Below are 10336 nucleotides of genomic sequence, written 5' to 3'. Positions count from 1 at the left end.
CATGCCTAGTCAGCCCCACAGTTGTACCATGCACTTGGCAGATGACCTAGGACTTGTACGTTGATAAGGCATCACTTACACCATCATCTGAGCCCTTACATATGGTCTACAGACACCTTCGACTTAATTGGATACCCATGAGGTCACTTGTGTGCCCTCACACCCATTGGGAACACCACGAGTTTATTATGTGGAGAACAAGGGGCCAACCCCTTCTCCATTACTTTTGGAAGTCCTATTCATCATTATGGCACTTATGGACTTCATTAAGTTTCTTAGAAGGCCCAACAACATGTATTATTGATCATTCGACCTCTTGAGAGGCCTGTTATTTTGTTATGAGCTAGTTTGGTGGGCTTGTCACCAAAAATTAGTTATTTGCACATTATTTTTATTTTAGGGGCTAATGTATGCTCAAGTAGCTAAATCGAACTCATTAGTGTTGATTTGGGGTGGCATCGGACATACTCTAGCCACGAAATTTGGTGGAGAGGTTGGGGCACATGAGATCTCCAATACCCAGAAAGTGTTTGGGCAGATTCTAAACAGATCAAGAGATATTAAAATAATTAATATTTTTAATGGAGTCACTAAGTCTAAACTTGGGGAAAATAAAATATTAATGGGAATTAATATGAAATTGTGTTAGAATGGTCCAAAAGACATGGATCAAGCTAGATCTAATCTTAGTCGTTGATTAGGGACTTAATCTCGCCGTTGATATGTCAACAGAAAAAGTATAAGAGGAGGCTTGAGGGTCACTTGAAGAAGACACTAAAGTGATCAATCATTCTATTCTCTAGAGCGAGGTTTGCTAAGAGAGATAAAATTAGTGATCGGAAGATGCCACTAAGGGGCATTTAAGTATAGAGAGGCAGAGATAGTGTCGGGAGAGCAGCGCAGTAGCCAAGGAGACTGACGCAGAGCCGGCCAGGGCTTACGCAAGACCACGCAGAGGCAGTCGGGAGCTGCGCAAAGCCTCAGAGAGACCATCGTTGCTGACGCAAAGGGCCAGAGGGCTGATGCAGGACCTCCCAGGGTTGACGCAGACCCATCTGGGGTGACGCAGGGCCAGCGTGAGGCAGAGAGGGGCTGACGCAGTCCAGAGAGAGGTTGACGCTAGGGTTTTTGGGGGCAGATTGGTGTTGAGTAGCTGCCGGAAGGATTATCCAGGGTCTCAGCCATGAGATTTGTCAGAAACTAAGAGGTATTACTGCCAAGGAAATTCTCTGTTGGGTAGGCTAGTTTCGGCACCCAGATTGTACTCTGATATTGGTTAATAAGAAAACCCTCAGATAGCTGCACCGGTTTTCCCACATTGGGTTTTTCCAGGGACATTAATCCAAAAATAATGGTGTCATATGGTGTGTTTGTTTCTGTTTCTTTTAGTTGTTGATTTGTAATATGTTGAGCATGCACTAGTGTTTATTTTCAATATTTACATTGTAAATAACTTGTTAAGGAAAATAACAAGTAGGTAGGAATAAATCAGATAAAGTGCATGGAGGGTTTTTAACTAAGTAAACTTAGAAACTTCAACATGGTATCAGAGGGTGATTGCAGATCACAGGAGGACTAAAAGACATCAGCCGAGCAGAGCAATAGCAGCAGAAAACAGTTGTCCCGAGGTGATAGAAGTTGTTTCTAGCAGAGCAGCAACAAGGAAGGGTGACACAGTGCCTGCGTCATCAAGGGTGAGCTAGGAAGAGGTAGCGCAGAGGCTAAGGAAGGCAAAAGAAGCCTCACACAGAGCCACGCAGTAACTGGGAGGGCTGACGCAGTTGTCGGGATTGCGCAGAGCCTAGGAGCTCTCACCTTCAGGTTGTTGGGGTTTAGAAGGTTGCGGGAATATTGCAGAGTGGAGCTAGTGAGGTACTGTAGTCAGAACAGTACGTAACAAAGCAAGGCCAGAGGAGTTGCTACCGAGGGTTTCTAGCCAAGGAACCTGGATCAATGGTGTGGTTGCACAAGACGATCAGAGTAGGGGGCATCTCGACAGCGCAGAAGGATTTACAGAAGGGAAATCAGGATCCAGAGGGAGTCCAGAAGAGAACTTCCAGACAGGAAGTAGAGACTCAGAGGAGTCGAACAGAGAACTTCCAAGAGGGAAGTAAAGGAGCATCATGGCACTACACGGAGTAAGAGACCAGGATAGATTGGACGGAGCGTCGAACTTCGCAATCTGGAAAGCCAGAATCTTATCCGTACTTGATAGGAATCGTGTCAAGAACTTCGCCATGAAGGTAATAGCTATCCCAGTCGACCCCAATGATAATGACAAGTACGAGGAGGCGATGGCGAGGGCCAAGAGCATTATCCTTGACAGGGTCAAGGATCATGTAGTACCACACATACCCAAGAAGGAAAGGACATTTGAGGTGTGGGAGGCTCTCAAGAAGCTGTACCGACATAATTCTGTGCAGAGAAGAATGTTGCTTGAGAATCAGTTGAGGTCATATCAGATGAAGAAGGGAGAACCAATTGACACCTTCCTCGGAGGACTGAATGAAATCTAAGATCAATTGACTGCTATAGAGGCGACACCGGATCAGGAGTTGATGGTAAGGACAACCCTGAATGCTAGCTCAGAAGACTGGGAGGTATTTGTCCAGAGTATATTGGGAAGAGGGACTCTCCCACCTTGGGACGAGATGTGGGCAGCGCTTGGCCAGGAAGAGATCAGACGACAGTCGAAGACGGGTAGCAGCAACAAGGGGATCAAAGTCAAGCAGGAGGAGGAAGATGTGGCCATAGCATCTGAGGGAAAGCAGGGAAAACGAAAGAAGAAAGATCTCTCCAAGATCAAGTGCTTCCACTGTGGGGAGCTGGGTCATTATGCGACCCAGTGTACGAGGAAGAAGAGTAAGGGAGAGTCTTCCGAGACTAAGGCAGCGCCAGCATGGGCAGAGAAGGAAGTTTTGATAGACAATGACTGTGCCATGAGTGCACACTCACCACTGGAGCAGAAATAGGGAGACATCGAGCTGTAGTCAAGTGGACTACAGGCGATGAGGGGCAAGATCCTCAAGGTACCCAGCCTCTTGGATTAGACCTTGCTACGGGAGCCCCGAAGAGGAGTAGCAGGACTGGCTGAGTCGGGTAGAGATGGATGCGGATGGAGCGGCAAAGAGAGCTACAATGCAGGAGTCCCGAGATAGCACGAGGCTAGCAGGCTACAGCAGTGCGAGAGGCACAAGAGTGTTGCACCAGTGCAGGATGGCACATAGAGGTGTAAAACAGTGCGAGATGCAGGGAGTTGTTGCAGCAGCGCAGAGGTCAGAGAGGGAGCACTTGTCAGAGAGGGAGCTTTAGCATCAGTGGGTATCTCTAGCCAAACAATGAGGTCAGATTGGGAGATCGGTTACTTACTTCTCAGTAACTGAGTTGCAGTGTAGCAGTGGGCAGCACGATGCAGCATGATGAGAGGAGATGCAGTGCGGATGCAGTGCGGATGCAGTGCTGGGAGAAAGGACCAGCACCAGCACGGATGCAAAGGGAGTTGTCGTACAGATGTAGCAGTGGCAGTGGCAGAACCATGCGCAGCAGTACAGGATGCAGCAGTGCAAAGGATGTTGGGCAGGAAGGCCTAGCATTAGCACAGGTACCGATGCCGGATGATCAGAGTAATACTCAGTGAGGAGTATTGCTAGAGCACAGTCCTCGCTAAGAAGGAGTGTTGATTTGGGGTAGCATCGGATGTGCTCTAGCCACGAAATTTGGTGGAGAGGTTAAGGCACATAAGATCTCCAATACCCATAAAGGGTTTGGGCATATTCTAAACAGATCAGGAGATATTAAAATAATTAATATTTTTAATGGAGTCCCTAAGTCTAAACTTAGGGAAAATAAAATAATAATGGGAATTAATATGAAATTGTGTTAGAATGGTCCAAAAGACATGGATCAAGCCAGATCTAATCTTAGCCGTTGATTAGGGACTTAATCTCGACCGTTGATATGTCAACAGGAAAAATATAAGAGGAGACTTGAGGGTCACTTGGAGAAGACACCAGAGTGATCAGTCATTCTATTCTCTAGAGCGGGGTTTGCTAAGAGAGATAGAATTAGTGATCGAGAGATGCAGCTGAGGGGCATTTGAGTACAGAGGGATAGAGAAGCAGAGATAGTGCCGGGAGAGCAGCGAAGTAGCCAAGGAGAGTGACGCAGAGCCAGTCAAGGCTCACGTAGGGCCACGCAAAGGCAGCCGGGAGTTGTGCAGAGCCTCAGAGAGGCCAGTGTTGCTGACGCAGAGGGTTGACGCAAGGCCTCCCAGGGCTGATGCAGACCCATCCGAGGTGATGCAGGGCCAACGTGAGGCAGAGAGGGGCTGACGCAGTCCAGAGAGAGGCTGACGCTGGGGTTTTTGGGGCAAATTGGTGCTGAGTAGCTGCCGAAAGGATTATCTGAGGTTTCAGCCAGGAGATTTGTCAAAAACTGAGAGGTATTACTGCCAAGGAAATTCTCTGTTGAGTAGGCTAGTTTCGACACCCAGATTGTACTCTGATATTGCTTAATAAGAAAACCCTCAGATAGTTGCACCGGTTTTCCCACATTGGGTTTTTCCGGGGACATTAGTCCAAAAATAATGGTGTCATATGGTGTGTTTGTTTCTATTTCTTTTAGTTGCTGATCTGCAATATGTTGAGCATGCACTAGTGTTTATTTTCAGTGTTTACATTGTAAATAACTTGTTAAGGAAAATAACAAGTAGGTAGGAATAAATCAGATAAAGTGCATGGAGGGTTTCTAACTAAGTAAACTTGGAAACTTCAACAATTAGGAGTGTATAAATACAAATGATGAGAGTTCATTTCTCATCATCACTTGGTTTGGACTTGTATCTCTCTTGAGATTTTCGCTATTCCTCCTTGGTGGACGAAATTTTGGAGCATGGATGAATTTTGATGTATGGATTGTCTTTTCTCATCTTGGAGCTTCATGATTGGCAAGTTTATTGATGGTTGGATATATTCTCTTACATGTGAGTACAAATTTAATGTTATTTATTCTTTTACTTCTTCCTACAAATTTAATGCTATATATTTCTTGACCTAGAAACGAAGTCCATTCTCATATTCTTCTTGACTCCAATCTCCCCAAAGGATTAGGCACTAGTCTACCATAAGGTGATCACTTAAAGAACCATTTTTCTTCACCTCTCCTTCTTTATTCTAGGTCTAGCCACATTAGGGCTCCTAGGGCATCATTTTCCCAACAAACCACCCATAGAAAAACTTCGATCTCTTGGCCTCTACTGCGCTGGTGTGTCTCCTAGGCCTCCTCCAAATTTGAGGGAATTCCAATAGTGGGGTTGTGAGATATCCCAAGCCCTAGCCTCGAGATTGGTTTTTCCCTAAGTTTCCCTAGGCTAGTTCCTCATAGGGATCATTTTGCACCTTTAAGTGAAAATCACTTCTTTGATCTCCTTCTCCTCCTTGTTTAGGTCAAGTCTATCATTGTTTGTTGAACTCCTTCCTCTTGACCTAACTTGGGTCCACTTGGTCCCGTGTGGTCCCATATCTTGTCAAAGTCAATTCTTCAAAAACCACTTGGGAAACCAAGTTCCATAAGGATTTTAGGGATTGGGAAGCTCCTTTACAATTCACACTCCTTAAACCTAGCCCTCAAATCCTCATCCCCTTCTCCTAGAAAGCCTTGTACCTTGCTTAAGAAGCAAGCAAGTCCCATTCTTGAGCCTCCCCTAGGAAAGGGTCCTCGAGATCACTTCACATCCATCTTAATTGATCTATCCTTCATAAGTGATTCTCTATATATCAGGTCTCCTCCCATCGGTGAAAGTCCATAAAGAGTAGGAAGCTTTAGCTGTGGTGACAGTGGGCTTTAGCTTCATTGTTGCTCTTGACCTAGCAAGTGCCCCTCTAGGACCCACTGCTAGTTTGAGCAGTGACAGGCACTAAACTGAACACCCTTCTCTTTGTTGATATGAACACACAAGTTGTCTAGTGCATCATGAGCCAAGTTTGCGCCCTTTTCCCTCCTTTGAAGTTAACCTGGGCCCACCATCTCAACAAATGGTGGAGATTAAATCTCAATGGGTGGCTGAGATCGTTTCACTTTTTGGCTATAGGGAAATTAAAATTTTCCTAAGTCAAAATAATGAGAAAAAGTAAAATTGCACCTTTGGCCCACCTATGGTCCCTCTGCCAAATTTAGTGCACCTATAAATTTAGTTGAACCCTTCCTCGTCTAACTCCCTTTAACAATTACAATGGGTACTGAAATTGAACCTACATCAGCCATTGGGAAATCGAAATACTTCGATAGGATGGATAAAGCCCGTGGGATACTTTGTTTGTCTATCTACCCTAATTTACTCTTTCATGTCAAGTCATGCTCAACACCTAAGTAATTTTGGAAAAAACTGGAGGGATTATTTGGAAAGCAAGATGAGTTGAGAGGACATCAACTAAAGAATGAGTTGACTTCTCTAGATCCCAACCATTTTGACACCCTACAGGACTTCTTCTCAAGATTCAAGACTCTAATGATACAGGTAAAAGCTTGTGGGACAGATCGGAAGGGGGAAAACTTATCATTTTAGTACTTTCTAAATTAGGTCCTCAATATTTGTTCTTTGTCTCTTATTTCTATACTGTTAAACTCTTCATGGATAAAAATGTTGATTTGGTGTAGCATCGGATGTGCTCTAAGCCTCAAATTTTGCAGGAAGGCTTGGGCACAGGTATTCCAAAGAACCCAGAAAGCGTTTTGGGAAGTTCCACCCAAAAGTGATTTTATTAAAATAATTAATATTTTTAATGGGGTTCCTAAGTCTAAACTTAGGAAAATTAAAATATTAATCAGTATTAATCTAATCAGGGGTGAAACTTCTAGAAAAAGACACAGATCAAGCCAAAACGATCTGAGCCTTTGATTAAGATGTAATCTAGGTTGTTGGTTGTTCAACATGAAGATATAAGAAGGGGCTTGAGGTTCATAGAGAGATTGAGAAAATCGATATTCTGAGGTGAGAAATTCTTGGGAGGAAAATCAATTGAGGAGATCTTGTAGCAGAGGGGCAGTGAGAATCCGGGAGAAGGAATTCCCAGAGAGTACAAGGCAGAGAGAGGATAGAAAGACGTCCAGAGAAAGGTTGACGCTGGACTATGCAGTGCTGACGCAGAGGCAGCGTAGTCAATGAGGGGAAGTTGAGTTCCTGCTGAGGGAAGTCGAAGTTCAGTTGCCGGAAGCCAGGGTGTGAGTCTGGGAGGCAGAAAAGTCAATTTATCAGCCAGCAAAGGATCCAGAGGAGAGGCAAGCTTAATACCCAAGAGAGGTGACACACAAGCTACCCAGGGTGACGCAATTATGAATAGAAGCCATGCAGAGGGTGAAGTAGAGCCTCCAGAGTTGAAGGATCAGTCATTGATTCTCTAGTGACAGGGTGAGATCGTTTCACTAGTCTTTTGTTTAGTATTTTTTCTGTAATGGATTGCTAGTTGAGCATCCTAGAATTGTACTCAGAATTTTCTCCTGCATAATAATAAACCCTCAGAGCTGCTGCATCGGTTTTAACCCTCAGAGTTGTTGCATCAGTTTTCCCGCATTGGGTTTTTTTGGGGACTATTTGTCCAAAAATAATTGTTTCCTATGTGTTATATTTTTCTTTCTTTCTCAGTATTTTGTTTCCGCATATATGTAAATTAAGTGAAGGCTGCACGATGTATTTACTTAGAAATTTACCGTAGAAGACAGTAAATAACTTGTATGATTTAATCAAGTAGGAGAAGTAACATCAGTTTGCTGCAGTAAGGATTCCAGCTTAGCAATCTTCTAAAAAACTGGAAGATCCTATCTTTAGATGATTTCATTGAGTTTTTTATACATGAGCAGAATAAGCTCATACACAATGGAGCTCTTAATCCTTCCACACCTTATGTGCTTAAAGTGAAGGATGATAACAAGAAAGGCAAGCAGAAAACAAGGGATCTTGTTCATATAGATGGAGAAAGCTCTCAGTCTAGTACGGAGTCTAAAATTCCCAAATGCAAAAATTCTAAGAATGAGAGAATAAGGTGTAGCTCCTGTGAAAATTCCTACACTGAAGGAACCCCTATTGCAACAAATCTGAATCTACTTCACCTACTTGATTTTTAAATTACATTCATCAAGTTATTCTTCTGAATACTTAAGCAAATTACTTTTGTAGCCTACGTTAATTAAATATTTGATCTCATGAAACAGAAAACAGAGAAAAGAACAAGATACATAGGACACACTTAGTTTTGGACACAATAGTCCCCGGAAAAACCCAATGCGGGAAAACCGATGCAGCAGTTATGAGGGTTTATTATTATGCAAAAGAAATATCTAAATACAAATCTAGGATGTTCATCTAGCAATCCTTTATAGAGAAAATACTAGCGGAAAATGTGAGTGAGTTTTGCCTCACTTCACGCAACAGAATTCCGACTGATCTGGCACAAGACTGGCTAACCCCGGCTATTTCTGCGTTAGCTCCTCTACCCTCTGCGTCAGCTATCCCGGTTGTTCCGGCAGTTTCGACTGTTCCGACAGTTCTGGAGTCTACATGACAAGCAGCTTTTCTGCATCAACTCTCCCAGCTACTACGCTGCCTCTGCGTCAGCTCTCCCCGTTGTTCCGGTAGTTCCCGACAATTTTGGTTGTTCCAACAGTTCCCGACAGTTTTGGCTCTTCCGGCAGTTCCGACTATTTCGACAGTTCTGGCTTCTGCGTGACAGGCAACTTTTCTGCGTCAACTCTCCCGGCTACTACACTACCTCTTTGCAAGCTTTCTCCCCTCTCTGTTTTCTATTTTCCAGAAAGTCCTCCCGAATTCTCTCTACCCCTCAACTGCAAGATCTCCCCGATCGATTTTCCTCCTAAGAACTTCTCATCTCAGAAAATCGATTTCCTCAATCTCTCTGTGTGTGTTTCCAAATGAACCCCAAGCCTCCATTTTATACTTTTCATGTTGAGTCTTCAACGACCGAGATTAAGTCTCTAATCAATGGCTAAAATTAAAACATGACTTGATTCGCCTTCTAGATCTTTCTCACCCATATTTTGATTAAAACCCATTAATATTTTAATTTTCCTAAGTTTAGACTTAGGAACCCCATTAAAAATATTAATTATTTTAATAAAATACAATCCGAGTGGAATTTCACCAAACGGTTTCTGGGTTTTTTAGAACTCATGTGCCTTAGCCTCTCCACCAATTTTCAAGGCTAGAGCACTTCCGATGCTACCAAAAACTAACACTCCCTCTTAGCGAGGAAAGTGCTCTAGCAACAATGTCCACCTGCATGTTGCTCTGTTTCTGAAGCACCTCCTTTTTGCACTGTTGTTGCCACCAACACTATGTTGTTGTTGCTACTGTATTGCTACCCATGACACTGCCACTGCCACTACCACTGTTGCATCTATACTACAGCTCCCTCTTAAATGCTGAATCTGTTATGCTACTATCACTGCCACTGCTAACATTGCATCCGTACTACAACTCAGTTGTTGAGAGAAGCAACTGAAAAAAATCCAAAATTAGTTGAACTTAATTATGTTCAACATAATACAATGAATGTTGGAATCTAACTGTTGTTGATTCTGACCCTCTGAATCTTTTGCGCTGCTGCTGACTCCTGCACTGTGCCAACTGCACTGCTGCCAACCTTGCTCTGTGTTGATCAGTCTCTGGTCCCCAGCTACTGCATCTATCCTCCAAACACTCCACTGCATCATCTGACACTAAGTCCATCTCGCTACTGCTGAATCTTGGGCTCCCATAGCAAGGAATTGATCCAAGAGGTGGACTCCTCAAGGATCCTACCCACATGTAGTCCTCCCAACTACAGCTCAATATTGTCCCATCTCCCTCCTGGAGATGTGTGGGCACTCATGGCAAACTCATCCTCATCAATCTTAGCTGAAGCAACCTTAAGATCATGTTTCTCATCCTTGTCCTTTTTCTTCAAATGACACTAGGATGCATCACTGCCCATCTCGCCACAACTGAAACATTTCACCTTCAAAATGCCCTTCTTTCGCTTCGGCTTCTGTTGTCGCTTCGATGCTAGAGTTGCATTTTCCTCCTCCTCCTTCGTCTTTGTGCCACTCCCACCGCTGCCATTGAGGTTGACCTTCACTAGGTCCCTCCTTAACTCCTCCTGTTGAAGAGCCGCCCCCATCTCCTCCCATTAAGGTAGTTTTTCTCTGCCCAATATGGTTTGGATGAAAACTTGTCATTCATCCGAGACTCCATTTAGGGCTATCCTCACCATCGCAGTTGGCTGAGGAGTGGACCCCACTGCAGCAAGCTGGTCTCTAGTGTCCTGAAGACATTGAAGATAAAGGT

Source organism: Pinus tabuliformis, chromosome Q, assembly GCF_031772625.1.
Source record: "Pinus tabuliformis cultivar Carrire ecotype Pingquan chromosome Q, CPIR1, whole genome shotgun sequence".
In the NCBI taxonomy this organism is placed as follows: domain Eukaryota; kingdom Viridiplantae; phylum Streptophyta; class Pinopsida; order Pinales; family Pinaceae; genus Pinus; species Pinus tabuliformis.
Note: the sequence above shows the minus strand (reverse complement) of the source record.